This window comes from Nansenia antarctica (genome assembly GCF_963989245.1).
Source record: "Nansenia antarctica genome assembly, chromosome: 7".
NCBI classification, from domain to species: Eukaryota; Metazoa; Chordata; class Actinopteri; order Argentiniformes; family Microstomatidae; genus Nansenia; species Nansenia antarctica.
Window position 1 is genome coordinate 20938451 of NC_137677.1, and position 15093 is coordinate 20953543.

A 15093-nucleotide genomic window follows, 5' to 3' on the forward strand; every position below is an offset into this window, starting at 1 on the left:
AAAAGGCTGCACACACGCAATTCAAGTTGCTCTGATTGTCATTTAGAGTTACATTATAGGATTATTCAACAACAAGTCAAAATGTGCTCGTGAAAGGCAGAAAACAACACTTTGATAGTTTGATATAACTTGAGAACGAATGCAAAAAACACAGTCCACTCTAAGAACAGGCCGCTTGGACACTTTCAGAACAGCTCTGTTAATGACTGAAAACAGCTCTCGAAGAGATTGTCAAAAGAGACTCCGAAAACGAAACGTTGATCACTTTTGAGCAAAAGGCTGCACACACGCAATTCAAGTTGCTCTGATTGTCATTTAGAGTTACATTATAGGATTATTCAACAACAAGTCAAAATGTGCTCGTGAAAGGCAGAAAACAACACTTTGATAGTTTGATATAACTTGAGAACGAATGCAAAAAACAGTCCACTCTAAGAACTGGCCGCTTGGACACTTTCAGAACAGCTCTGTTAATGACTGAAAACAGCTCTCGAAGAGATTGTCAAAAGAGACTCTGAAAACGAAACGTTGATCACTTTTGAGCAAAAGGCTGAACACACGCAATTCAAATTGCTCTGATTGTCATTTAGAGTTACATTATAGGATTATTCAACAACAAGTCAAAATGTGCTCGTGAAAGGCAGAAAACAACACTTTGATAGTTTGATATAACTTGAGAACGAATGCAAAAAACAGTCCACTCTAAGAACAGGCCGCTTGGACACTTTCAGAACAGCTCTGTTAATGACTGAAAACAGCTCTCGAAGAGATTGTCAAAAGAGACTCCGAAAACGAAACGTTGATCACTTTTGAGCAAAAGGCTGCACACACGCAATTCAAGTTGCTCTGATTGTCATTTAGAGTTACATTATAGGAGCATTCAACAACAAGTCAAAATGTGCTCGAGAAAGGCAGAAAACAACACTTTGATAGTTTGATATAACTTGAGAACGAATGCAAAAAACACAGTCCACTCTAAGAACAGGCCGCTTGGACACTTTCAGAACAGCTCTGTTAATGACTGAAAACAGCTCTCGAAGAGATTGTCAAAAGAGACTCTGAAAACGAAACGTTGATCACTTTTGAGCAAAAGGCTGCACACACGCAATTCAAGTTGCTCTGATTGTCATTTAGAGTTACATTATAGGATTATTCAACAACAAGTCAAAATGTGCTCGTGAAAGGCAGAAAACAACACTTTGATAGTTTGATATAACTTGAGAACGAATGCAAAAAACAGTCCACTCTAAGAACAGGCCGCTTGGACACTTTCAGAACAGCTCTGTTAATGACTGAAAACAGCTCTCGAAGAGATTGTCAAAAGAGACTCCGAAAACGAAACGTTGATCACTTTTGAGCAAAAGGCTGCACACACGCAATTCAAGTTGCTCTGATTGTCATTTAGAGTTACATTATAGGATTATTCAACAACAAGTCAAAATGTGCTCGTGAAAGGCAGAAAACAACACTTTGATAGTTTGATATAACTTGAGAACGAATGCCAAAAAACAGTCCACTCTAAGAACTGGCCGCTTGGACACTTTCAGAACAGCTCTGTTAATGACTGAAAACAGCTCTCGAAGAGATTGTCAAAAGAGACTCTGAAAACGAAACGTTGATCACTTTTGAGCAAAAGGCTGCACACACGCAATTCAAGTTGCTCTGATTGTCCATTTAGAGTTACATTATAGGATTATTCAACAACAAGTCAAAATGTGCTCGTGAAAGGCAGAAAACAACACTTTGATAGTTTGATATAACTTGAGAACGAATGCAAAAAACAGTCCACTCTAAGAACAGGCCGCTTGGACACTTTCAGAACAGCTCTGTTAATGACTGAAAACAGCTCTCGAAGAGATTGTCAAAAGAGACTCTGAAAACGAAACGTTGATCACTTTTGAGCAAAAGGCTGCACACACGCAATTCAAGTTGCTCTGATTGTCCATTTAGAGTTACATTATAGGATTATTCAACAACAAGTCAAAATGTGCTCGTGAAAGGCAGAAAACAACACTTTGATAGTTTGATATAACTTGAGAACGAATGCAAAAAACAGTCCACTCTAAGAACAGGCCGCTTGGACACTTTCAGAACAGCTCTGTTAATGACTGAAAACAGCTCTCGAAGAGATTGTCAAAAGAGACTCTGAAAACGAAACGTTGATCACTTCTGAGCAAAAGGCTGCACACACGCAATTCAAGTTGCTCTGATTGTCATTTAGAGTTACATTATAGGATTATTCAACAACAAGTCAAAATGTGCTCGTGAAAGGCAGAAAACAACACTTTGATAGTTTGATATAACTTGAGAACGAATGCAAAAAACACAGTCCACTCTAAGAACAGGCCGCTTGGACACTTTCAGAACAGCTCTGTTAATGACTGAAAACAGCTCTCGAAGAGATTGTCAAAAGAGACTCCGAAAACGAAACGTTGATCACTTTTGAGCAAAAGGCTGCACACACGCAATTCAAGTTGCTCTGATTGTCATTTAGAGTTACATTATAGGATTATTCAACAACAAGTCAAAATGTGCTCGTGAAAGGCAGAAAACAACACTTTGATAGTTTGATATAACTTGAGAACGAATGCAAAAAACAGTCCACTCTAAGAACAGGCCGCTTGGACACTTTCAGAACAGCTCTGTTAATGACTGAAAACAGCTCTCGAAGAGATTGTCAAAAGAGACTCTGAAAACGAAACGTTGATCACTTTTGAGCAAAAGGCTGCACACACGCAATTCAAGTTGCTCTGATTGTCATTTAGAGTTACATTATAGGATTATTCAACAACAAGTCAAAATGTGCTCGTGAAAGGCAGAAAACAACACTTTGATAGTTTGATATAACTTGAGAACGAATGCAAAAAACAGTCCACTCTAAGAACTGGCCGCTTGGACACTTTCAGAACAGCTCTGTTAATGACTGAAAACAGCTCTCGAAGAGATTGTCAAAAGAGACTCTGAAAACGAAAAGTTGATCACTTTTGAGCAAAAGGCTGAACACACGCAATTCAAATTGCTCTGATTGTCATTTAGAGTTACATTATAGGATTATTCAACAACAAGTCAAAATGTGCTCGTGAAAGGCAGAAAACAACACTTTGATAGTTTGATATAACTTGAGAACGAATGCAAAAAACAGTCCACTCTAAGAACAGGCCGCTTGGACACTTTCAGAACAGCTCTGTTAATGACTGAAAACAGCTCTCGAAGAGATTGTCAAAAGAGACTCCGAAAACGAAACGTTGATCACTTTTGAGCAAAAGGCTGCACACACGCAATTCAAGTTGCTCTGATTGTCATTTAGAGTTACATTATAGGAGCATTCAACAACAAGTCAAAATGTGCTTGAGAAAGGCAGAAAACAACACTTTGATAGTTTGATATAACTTGAGAACGAATGCAAAAAACACAGTCCACTCTAAGAACAGGCCGCTTGGACACTTTCAGAACAGCTCTGTTAATGACTGAAAACAGCTCTCGAAGAGATTGTCAAAAGAGACTCTGAAAACGAAACGTTGATCACTTTTGAGCAAAAGGCTGCACACACGCAATTCAAGTTGCTCTGATTGTCATTTAGAGTTACATTATAGGATTATTCAACAACAAGTCAAAATGTGCTCGTGAAAGGCAGAAAACAACACTTTGATAGTTTGATATAACTTGAGAACGAATGCAAAAAACAGTCCACTCTAAGAACAGGCCGCTTGGACACTTTCAGAACAGCTCTGTTAATGACTGAAAACAGCTCTCGAAGAGATTGTCAAAAGAGACTCCGAAAACGAAACGTTGATCACTTTTGAGCAAAAGGCTGCACACACGCAATTCAAGTTGCTCTGATTGTCATTTAGAGTTACATTATAGGATTATTCAACAACAAGTCAAAATGTGCTCGTGAAAGGCAGAAAACAACACTTTGATAGTTTGATATAACTTGAGAACGAATGCCAAAAAACAGTCCACTCTAAGAACTGGCCGCTTGGACACTTTCAGAACAGCTCTGTTAATGACTGAAAACAGCTCTCGAAGAGATTGTCAAAAGAGACTCTGAAAACGAAACGTTGATCACTTTTGAGCAAAAGGCTGCACACACGCAATTCAAATTGCTCTGATTGTCATTTAGAGTTACATTATAGGATTATTCAACAACAAGTCAAAATGTGCTCGTGAAAGGCAGAAAACAACACTTTGATAGTTTGATATAACTTGAGAACGAATGCAAAAAACAGTCCACTCTAAGAACAGGCCGCTTGGACACTTTCAGAACAGCTCTGTTAATGACTGAAAACAGCTCTCGAAGAGATTGTCAAAAGAGACTCCGAAAACGAAACGTTGATCACTTTTGAGCAAAAGGATGCACACACGCAATTCAAGTTGCTCTGATTGTCATTTAGAGTTACATTATAGGAGCATTCAACAACAAGTCAAAATGTGCTCGAGAAAGGCAGAAAACAACACTTTGATAGTTTGATATAACTTGAGAACGAATGCAAAAAACACAGTCCACTCTAAGAACAGGCCGCTTGGACACTTTCAGAACAGCTCTGTTAATGACTGAAAACAGCTCTCGAAGAGATTGTCAAAAGAGACTCTGAAAACGAAACGTTGATCACTTTTGAGCAAAAGGCTGCACACACGCAATTCAAGTTGCTCTGATTGTCATTTAGAGTTACATTATAGGATTATTCAACAACAAGTCAAAATGTGCTCGTGAAAGGCAGAAAACAACACTTTGATAGTTTGATATAACTTGAGAACGAATGCAAAAAACAGTCCACTCTAAGAACAGGCCGCTTGGACACTTTCAGAACAGCTCTGTTAATGACTGAAAACAGCTCTCGAAGAGATTGTCAAAAGAGACTCCGAAAACGAAACGTTGATCACTTTTGAGCAAAAGGCTGCACACACGCAATTCAAGTTGCTCTGATTGTCATTTAGAGTTACATTATAGGATTATTCAACAACAAGTCAAAATGTGCTCGTGAAAGGCAGAAAACAACACTTTGATAGTTTGATATAACTTGAGAACGAATGCAAAAAACAGTCCACTCTAAGAACAGGCCGCTTGGACACTTTCAGAACAGCTCTGTTAATGACTGAAAACAGCTCTCGAAGAGATTGTCAAAAGAGACTCTGAAAACGAAACGTTGATCACTTTTGAGCAAAAGGCTGCACACACGCAATTCAAGTTGCTCTGATTGTCATTTAGAGTTACATTATAGGATTATTCAACAACAAGTCAAAATGTGCTCGTGAAAGGCAGAAAACAACACTTTGATAGTTTGATATAACTTGAGAACGAATGCAAAAAACAGTCCACTCTAAGAACAGGCCGCTTGGACACTTTCAGAACAGCTCTGTTAATGACTGAAAACAGCTCTCGAAGAGATTGTCAAAAGAGACTCCGAAAACGAAACGTTGATCACTTTTGAGCAAAAGGCTGCACACACGCAATTCAAGTTGCTCTGATTGTCATTTAGAGTTACATTATAGGATTATTCAACAACAAGTCAAAATGTGCTCGTGAAAGGCAGAAAACAACACTTTGATAGTTTGATATAACTTGAGAACGAATGCCAAAAAACAGTCCACTCTAAGAACTGGCCGCTTGGACACTTTCAGAACAGCTCTGTTAATGACTGAAAACAGCTCTCGAAGAGATTGTCAAAAGAGACTCTGAAAACGAAACGTTGATCACTTTTGAGCAAAAGGCTGCACACACGCAATTCAAATTGCTCTGATTGTCATTTAGAGTTACATTATAGGATTATTCAACAACAAGTCAAAATGTGCTCGTGAAAGGCAGAAAACAACACTTTGATAGTTTGATATAACTTGAGAACGAATGCAAAAAACAGTCCACTCTAAGAACAGGCCGCTTGGACACTTTCAGAACAGCTCTGTTAATGACTGAAAACAGCTCTCGAAGAGATTGTCAAAAGAGACTCCGAAAACGAAACGTTGATCACTTTTGAGCAAAAGGATGCACACGCAATTCAAGTTGCTCTGATTGTCATTTAGAGTTACATTATAGGAGCATTCAACAACAAGTCAAAATGTGCTCGAGAAAGGCAGAAAACAACACTTTGATAGTTTGATATAACTTGAGAACGAATGCAAAAAACACAGTCCACTCTAAGAACAGGCCGCTTGGACACTTTCAGAACAGCTCTGTTAATGACTGAAAACAGCTCTCGAAGAGATTGTCAAAAGAGACTCTGAAAACGAAACGTTGATCACTTTTGAGCAAAAGGCTGCACACACGCAATTCAAGTTGCTCTGATTGTCATTTAGAGTTACATTATAGGATTATTCAACAACAAGTCAAAATGTGCTCGTGAAAGGCAGAAAACAACACTTTGATAGTTTGATATAACTTGAGAACGAATGCAAAAAACAGTCCACTCTAAGAACAGGCCGCTTGGACACTTTCAGAACAGCTCTGTTAATGACTGAAAACAGCTCTCGAAGAGATTGTCAAAAGAGACTCCGAAAACGAAACGTTGATCACTTTTGAGCAAAAGGCTGCACACACGCAATTCAAGTTGCTCTGATTGTCATTTAGAGTTACATTATAGGATTATTCAACAACAAGTCAAAATGTGCTCGTGAAAGGCAGAAAACAACACTTTGATAGTTTGATATAACTTGAGAACGAATGCAAAAAACAGTCCACTCTAAGAACAGGCCGCTTGGACACTTTCAGAACAGCTCTGTTAATGACTGAAAACAGCTCTCGAAGAGATTGTCAAAAGAGACTCTGAAAACGAAACGTTGATCACTTTTGAGCAAAAGGCTGCACACACGCAATTCAAGTTGCTCTGATTGTCCATTTAGAGTTACATTATAGGATTATTCAACAACAAGTCAAAATGTGCTCGTGAAAGGCAGAAAACAACACTTTGATAGTTTGATATAACTTGAGAACGAATGCAAAAAACAGTCCACTCTAAGAACAGGCCGCTTGGACACTTTCAGAACAGCTCTGTTAATGACTGAAAACAGCTCTCGAAGAGATTGTCAAAAGAGACTCTGAAAACGAAACGTTGATCACTTTTGAGCAAAAGGCTGCACACACGCAATTCAAGTTGCTCTGATTGTCCATTTAGAGTTACATTATAGGATTATTCAACAACAAGTCAAAATGTGCTCGTGAAAGGCAGAAAACAACACTTTGATAGTTTGATATAACTTGAGAACGAATGCAAAAAACAGTCCACTCTAAGAACAGGCCGCTTGGACACTTTCAGAACAGCTCTGTTAATGACTGAAAACAGCTCTCGAAGAGATTGTCAAAAGAGACTCTGAAAACGAAACGTTGATCACTTTTGAGCAAAAGGCTGCACACACGCAATTCAAGTTGCTCTGATTGTCATTTAGAGTTACATTATAGGATCATTCAACAACAAGTCAAAATGTGCTGGTGAAAGGCAGAAAACAACACTTTGATAGTTTGATATAACTTGAGAACGAATGCAAAAAACACAGTCCACTCTAAGAACAGGCCGCTTGGACACTTTCAGAACAGCTCTGTTAATGACTGAAAACAGCTCTCGAAGAGATTGTCAAAAGAGACTCCGAAAACGAAACGTTGATCACTTTTGAGCAAAAGGCTGCACACACGCAATTCAAGTTGCTCTGATTGTCATTTAGAGTTACATTATAGGATTATTCAACAACAAGTCAAAATGTGCTCGTGAAAGGCAGAAAACAACACTTTGATAGTTTGATATAACTTGAGAACGAATGCAAAAAACAGTCCACTCTAAGAACAGGCCGCTTGGACACTTTCAGAACAGCTCTGTTAATGACTGAAAACAGCTCTTGAAGAGACTGTCAAAAGAGACTCTGAAAACGAAACGTTGATCACTTTTGAGCAAAAGGCTGCACACACGCAATTCAAGTTGCTCTGATTGTCATTTAGAGTTACATTATAGGATTATTCAACAACAAGTCAAAATGTGCTCGTGAAAGGCAGAAAACAACACTTTGATAGTTTGATATAACTTGAGAACGAATGCAAAAAACAGTCCACTCTAAGAACAGGCCGCTTGGACACTTTCAGAACAGCTCTGTTAATGACTGAAAACAGCTCTCGAAGAGATTGTCAAAAGAGACTCCGAAAACGAAACGTTGATCACTTTTGAGCAAAAGGATGCACACACGCAATTCAAGTTGCTCTGATTGTCATTTAGAGTTACATTATAGGAGCATTCAACAACAAGTCAAAATGTGCTCGAGAAAGGCAGAAAACAACACTTTGATAGTTTGATATAACTTGAGAACGAATGCAAAAAACACAGTCCATTCTAAGAACAGGCCGCTTGGACACTTTCAGAACAGCTCTGTTAATGACTGAAAACAGCTCTCGAAGAGATTGTCAAAAGAGACTCTGAAAACGAAACGTTGATCACTTTTGAGCAAAAGGCTGCACACACGCAATTCAAGTTGCTCTGATTGTCCATTTAGAGTTACATTATAGGATTATTCAACAACAAGTCAAAATGTGCTCGTGAAAGGCAGAAAACAACACTTTGATAGTTTGATATAACTTGAGAACGAATGCAAAAAACAGTCCACTCTAAGAACAGGCCGCTTGGACACTTTCAGAACAGCTCTGTTAATGACTGAAAACAGCTCTCGAAGAGATTGTCAAAAGAGACTCCGAAAACGAAACGTTGATCACTTTTGAGCAAAAGGCTGCACACACGCAATTCAAGTTGCTCTGATTGTCATTTAGAGTTACATTATAGGATTATTCAACAACAAGTCAAAATGTGCTCGTGAAAGGCAGAAAACAACACTTTGATAGTTTGATATAACTTGAGAACGAATGCAAAAAACAGTCCACTCTAAGAACAGGCCGCTTGGACACTTTCAGAACAGCTCTGTTAATGACTGAAAACAGCTCTTGAAGAGACTGTCAAAAGAGACTCTGAAAACGAAACGTTGATCACTTTTGAGCAAAAGGCTGCACACACGCAATTCAAGTTGCTCTGATTGTCATTTAGAGTTACATTATAGGATTATTCAACAACAAGTCAAAATGTGCTCGTGAAAGGCAGAAAACAACACTTTGATAGTTTGATATAACTTGAGAACGAATGCAAAAAACAGTCCACTCTAAGAACAGGCCGCTTGGACACTTTCAGAACAGCTCTGTTAATGACTGAAAACAGCTCTCGAAGAGATTGTCAAAAGAGACTCCGAAAACGAAACGTTGATCACTTTTGAGCAAAAGGATGCACACACGCAATTCAAGTTGCTCTGATTGTCATTTAGAGTTACATTATAGGAGCATTCAACAACAAGTCAAAATGTGCTCGAGAAAGGCAGAAAACAACACTTTGATAGTTTGATATAACTTGAGAACGAATGCAAAAAACACAGTCCATTCTAAGAACAGGCCGCTTGGACACTTTCAGAACAGCTCTGTTAATGACTGAAAACAGCTCTCGAAGAGATTGTCAAAAGAGACTCTGAAAACGAAACGTTGATCACTTTTGAGCAAAAGGCTGCACACACGCAATTCAAGTTGCTCTGATTGTCATTTAGAGTTACATTATAGGATTATTCAACAACAAGTCAAAATGTGCTCGTGAAAGGCAGAAAACAACACTTTGATAGTTTGATATAACTTGAGAACGAATGCAAAAAACAGTCCACTCTAAGAACAGGCCGCTTGGACACTTTCAGAACAGCTCTGTTAATGACTGAAAACAGCTCTCGAAGAGATTGTCAAAAGAGACTCCGAAAACGAAACGTTGATCACTTTTGAGCAAAAGGCTGCACACACGCAATTCAAGTTGCTCTGATTGTCATTTAGAGTTACATTATAGGATTATTCAACAACAAGTCAAAATGTGCTCGTGAAAGGCAGAAAACAACACTTTGATAGTTTGATATAACTTGAGAACGAATGCAAAAAACAGTCCACTCTAAGAACAGGCCGCTTGGACACTTTCAGAACAGCTCTGTTAATGACTGAAAACAGCTCTCGAAGAGATTGTCAAAAGAGACTCTGAAAACGAAACGTTGATCACTTTTGAGCAAAAGGCTGCACACACGCAATTCAAGTTGCTCTGATTGTCCATTTAGAGTTACATTATAGGATTATTCAACAACAAGTCAAAATGTGCTCGTGAAAGGCAGAAAACAACACTTTGATAGTTTGATATAACTTGAGAACGAATGCAAAAAACAGTCCACTCTAAGAACAGGCCGCTTGGACACTTTCAGAACAGCTCTGTTAATGACTGAAAACAGCTCTCGAAGAGATTGTCAAAAGAGACTCTGAAAACGAAACGTTGATCACTTTTGAGCAAAAGGCTGCACACACGCAATTCAAGTTGCTCTGATTGTCCATTTAGAGTTACATTATAGGATTATTCAACAACAAGTCAAAATGTGCTCGTGAAAGGCAGAAAACAACACTTTGATAGTTTGATATAACTTGAGAACGAATGCAAAAAACAGTCCACTCTAAGAACAGGCCGCTTGGACACTTTCAGAACAGCTCTGTTAATGACTGAAAACAGCTCTCGAAGAGATTGTCAAAAGAGACTCTGAAAACGAAACGTTGATCACTTTTGAGCAAAAGGCTGCACACACGCAATTCAAGTTGCTCTGATTGTCATTTAGAGTTACATTATAGGATCATTCAACAACAAGTCAAAATGTGCTCGTGAAAGGCAGAAAACAACACTTTGATAGTTTGATATAACTTGAGAACGAATGCAAAAAACACAGTCCACTCTAAGAACAGGCCGCTTGGACACTTTCAGAACAGCTCTGTTAATGACTGAAAACAGCTCTCGAAGAGATTGTCAAAAGAGACTCCGAAAACGAAACGTTGATCACTTTTGAGCAAAAGGCTGCACACACGCAATTCAAGTTGCTCTGATTGTCATTTAGAGTTACATTATAGGATTATTCAACAACAAGTCAAAATGTGCTCGTGAAAGGCAGAAAACAACACTTTGATAGTTTGATATAACTTGAGAACGAATGCAAAAAACAGTCCACTCTAAGAACAGGCCGCTTGGACACTTTCAGAACAGCTCTGTTAATGACTGAAAACAGCTCTCGAAGAGATTGTCAAAAGAGACTCTGAAAACGAAACGTTGATCACTTTTGAGCAAAAGGCTGCACACACGCAATTCAAGTTGCTCTGATTGTCATTTAGAGTTACATTATAGGATTATTCAACAACAAGTCAAAATGTGCTCGTGAAAGGCAGAAAACAACACTTTGATAGTTTGATATAACTTGAGAACGAATGCAAAAAACAGTCCACTCTAAGAACTGGCCGCTTGGACACTTTCAGAACAGCTCTGTTAATGACTGAAAACAGCTCTCGAAGAGATTGTCAAAAGAGACTCTGAAAACGAAAAGTTGATCACTTTTGAGCAAAAGGCTGAACACACGCAATTCAAATTGCTCTGATTGTCATTTAGAGTTACATTATAGGATTATTCAACAACAAGTCAAAATGTGCTCGTGAAAGGCAGAAAACAACACTTTGATAGTTTGATATAACTTGAGAACGAATGCAAAAAACAGTCCACTCTAAGAACAGGCCGCTTGGACACTTTCAGAACAGCTCTGTTAATGACTGAAAACAGCTCTCGAAGAGATTGTCAAAAGAGACTCCGAAAACGAAACGTTGATCACTTTTGAGCAAAAGGCTGCACACACGCAATTCAAGTTGCTCTGATTGTCATTTAGAGTTACATTATAGGAGCATTCAACAACAAGTCAAAATGTGCTCGAGAAAGGCAGAAAACAACACTTTGATAGTTTGATATAACTTGAGAACGAATGCAAAAAACACAGTCCACTCTAAGAACAGGCCGCTTGGACACTTTCAGAACAGCTCTGTTAATGACTGAAAACAGCTCTCGAAGAGATTGTCAAAAGAGACTCTGAAAACGAAACGTTGATCACTTTTGAGCAAAAGGCTGCACACACGCAATTCAAGTTGCTCTGATTGTCATTTAGAGTTACATTATAGGATTATTCAACAACAAGTCAAAATGTGCTCGTGAAAGGCAGAAAACAACACTTTGATAGTTTGATATAACTTGAGAACGAATGCAAAAAACAGTCCACTCTAAGAACAGGCCGCTTGGACACTTTCAGAACAGCTCTGTTAATGACTGAAAACAGCTCTCGAAGAGATTGTCAAAAGAGACTCCGAAAACGAAACGTTGATCACTTTTGAGCAAAAGGCTGCACACACGCAATTCAAGTTGCTCTGATTGTCATTTAGAGTTACATTATAGGATTATTCAACAACAAGTCAAAATGTGCTCGTGAAAGGCAGAAAACAACACTTTGATAGTTTGATATAACTTGAGAACGAATGCCAAAAAACAGTCCACTCTAAGAACTGGCCGCTTGGACACTTTCAGAACAGCTCTGTTAATGACTGAAAACAGCTCTCGAAGAGATTGTCAAAAGAGACTCTGAAAACGAAACGTTGATCACTTTTGAGCAAAAGGCTGCACACACGCAATTCAAATTGCTCTGATTGTCATTTAGAGTTACATTATAGGATTATTCAACAACAAGTCAAAATGTGCTCGTGAAAGGCAGAAAACAACACTTTGATAGTTTGATATAACTTGAGAACGAATGCAAAAAACAGTCCACTCTAAGAACAGGCCGCTTGGACACTTTCAGAACAGCTCTGTTAATGACTGAAAACAGCTCTCGAAGAGATTGTCAAAAGAGACTCCGAAAACGAAACGTTGATCACTTTTGAGCAAAAGGATGCACACACGCAATTCAAGTTGCTCTGATTGTCATTTAGAGTTACATTATAGGAGCATTCAACAACAAGTCAAAATGTGCTCGAGAAAGGCAGAAAACAACACTTTGATAGTTTGATATAACTTGAGAACGAATGCAAAAAACACAGTCCACTCTAAGAACAGGCCGCTTGGACACTTTCAGAACAGCTCTGTTAATGACTGAAAACAGCTCTCGAAGAGATTGTCAAAAGAGACTCTGAAAACGAAACGTTGATCACTTTTGAGCAAAAGGCTGCACACACGCAATTCAAGTTGCTCTGATTGTCATTTAGAGTTACATTATAGGATTATTCAACAACAAGTCAAAATGTGCTCGTGAAAGGCAGAAAACAACACTTTGATAGTTTGATATAACTTGAGAACGAATGCAAAAAACAGTCCACTCTAAGAACAGGCCGCTTGGACACTTTCAGAACAGCTCTGTTAATGACTGAAAACAGCTCTCGAAGAGATTGTCAAAAGAGACTCCGAAAACGAAACGTTGATCACTTTTGAGCAAAAGGCTGCACACACGCAATTCAAGTTGCTCTGATTGTCATTTAGAGTTACATTATAGGAGCATTCAGCAACAAGTCAAAATGTGCTCCAGAAAAGCAGAAAACAACACTGATAGAACTTGAGAACGAATGCAAAAAACAGTCCACTCTAAGAACAGGCCGCTTGGACACTTTCAGAACAGCTCTGTTAATGACTGAAAACAGCTCTCGAAGAGATTGTCAAAAGAGACTCTGAAAACGAAACGTTGATCACTTTTGAGCAAAAGGCTGCACACACGCAATTCAAGTTGCTCTGATTGTCATTTAGAGTTACATTATAGGATTATTCAACAACAAGTCAAAATGTGCTCGTGAAAGGCAGAAAACAACACTTTGATAGTTTGATATAACTTGAGAACGAATGCAAAAAACAGTCCACTCTAAGAACAGGCCGCTTGGACACTTTCAGAACAGCTCTGTTAATGACTGAAAACAGCTCTCGAAGAGATTGTCAAAAGAGACTCCGAAAACGAAACGTTGATCACTTTTGAGCAAAAGGCTGCACACACGCAATTCAAGTTGCTCTGATTGTCATTTAGAGTTACATTATAGGAGCATTCAGCAACAAGTCAAAATGTGCTCCAGAAAAGCAGAAAACAACACTGATAGAACTTGAGAACGAATGCAAAAAACAGTCCACTCTAAGAACAGGCCGCTTGGACACTTTCAGAACAGCTCTGTTAATGACTGAAAACAGCTCTCGAAGAGATTGTCAAAAGAGACTCTGAAAACGAAACGTTGATCACTTTTGAGCAAAAGGCTGCACACACGCAATTCAAGTTGCTCTGATTGTCATTTAGAGTTACATTATAGGATTATTCAACAACAAGTCAAAATGTGCTCGTGAAAGGCAGAAAACAACACTTTGATAGTTTGATATAACTTGAGAACGAATGCAAAAAACAGTCCACTCTAAGAACAGGCCGCTTGGACACTTTCAGAACAGCTCTGTTAATGACTGAAAACAGCTCTCGAAGAGATTGTCAAAAGAGACTCCGAAAACGAAACGTTGATCACTTTTGAGCAAAAGGCTGCACACACGCAATTCAAGTTGCTCTGATTGTCATTTAGAGTTACATTATAGGAGCATTCAGCAACAAGTCAAAATGTGCTCCAGAAAAGCAGAAAACAACACTGATAGAACTTGAGAACGAATGCAAAAAACAGTCCACTCTCAGAACAGGCCGCTTGGACACTTTCAGAACAGCTCTGTTAATGACTGAAAACAGCTCTCGAAGAGATTGTCAAAAGAGACTCTGAAAACGAAACGTTGATCACTTTTGAGCAAAAGGCTGCACACACGCAATTCAAGTTGCTCTGATTGTCATTTAGAGTTACATTATAGGATTATTCAACAACAAGTCAAAATGTGCTCGTGAAAGGCAGAAAACAACACTTTGATAGTTTGATATAACTTGAGAACGAATGCAAAAAACACTCCACTCTAAGAACAGGCCGCTTGGACACTTTCAGAACAGCTCTGTTAATGACTGAAAACAGCTCTCGAAGAGATTGTCAAAAGAGACTCTGAAAACGAAACGTTGATCACTTTTGAGCAAAAGGCTGCACACACGCAATTCAAGTTGCTCTGATTGTCCATTTAGAGTTACATTATAGGATTATTCAACAACAAGTCAAAATGTGCTCGTGAAAGGCAGAAAACAACACTTTGATAGTTTGATATAACTTGAGAACGAATGCAAAAAACATTCCACTCTAAGAACAGGCCGCTTGGACACTTT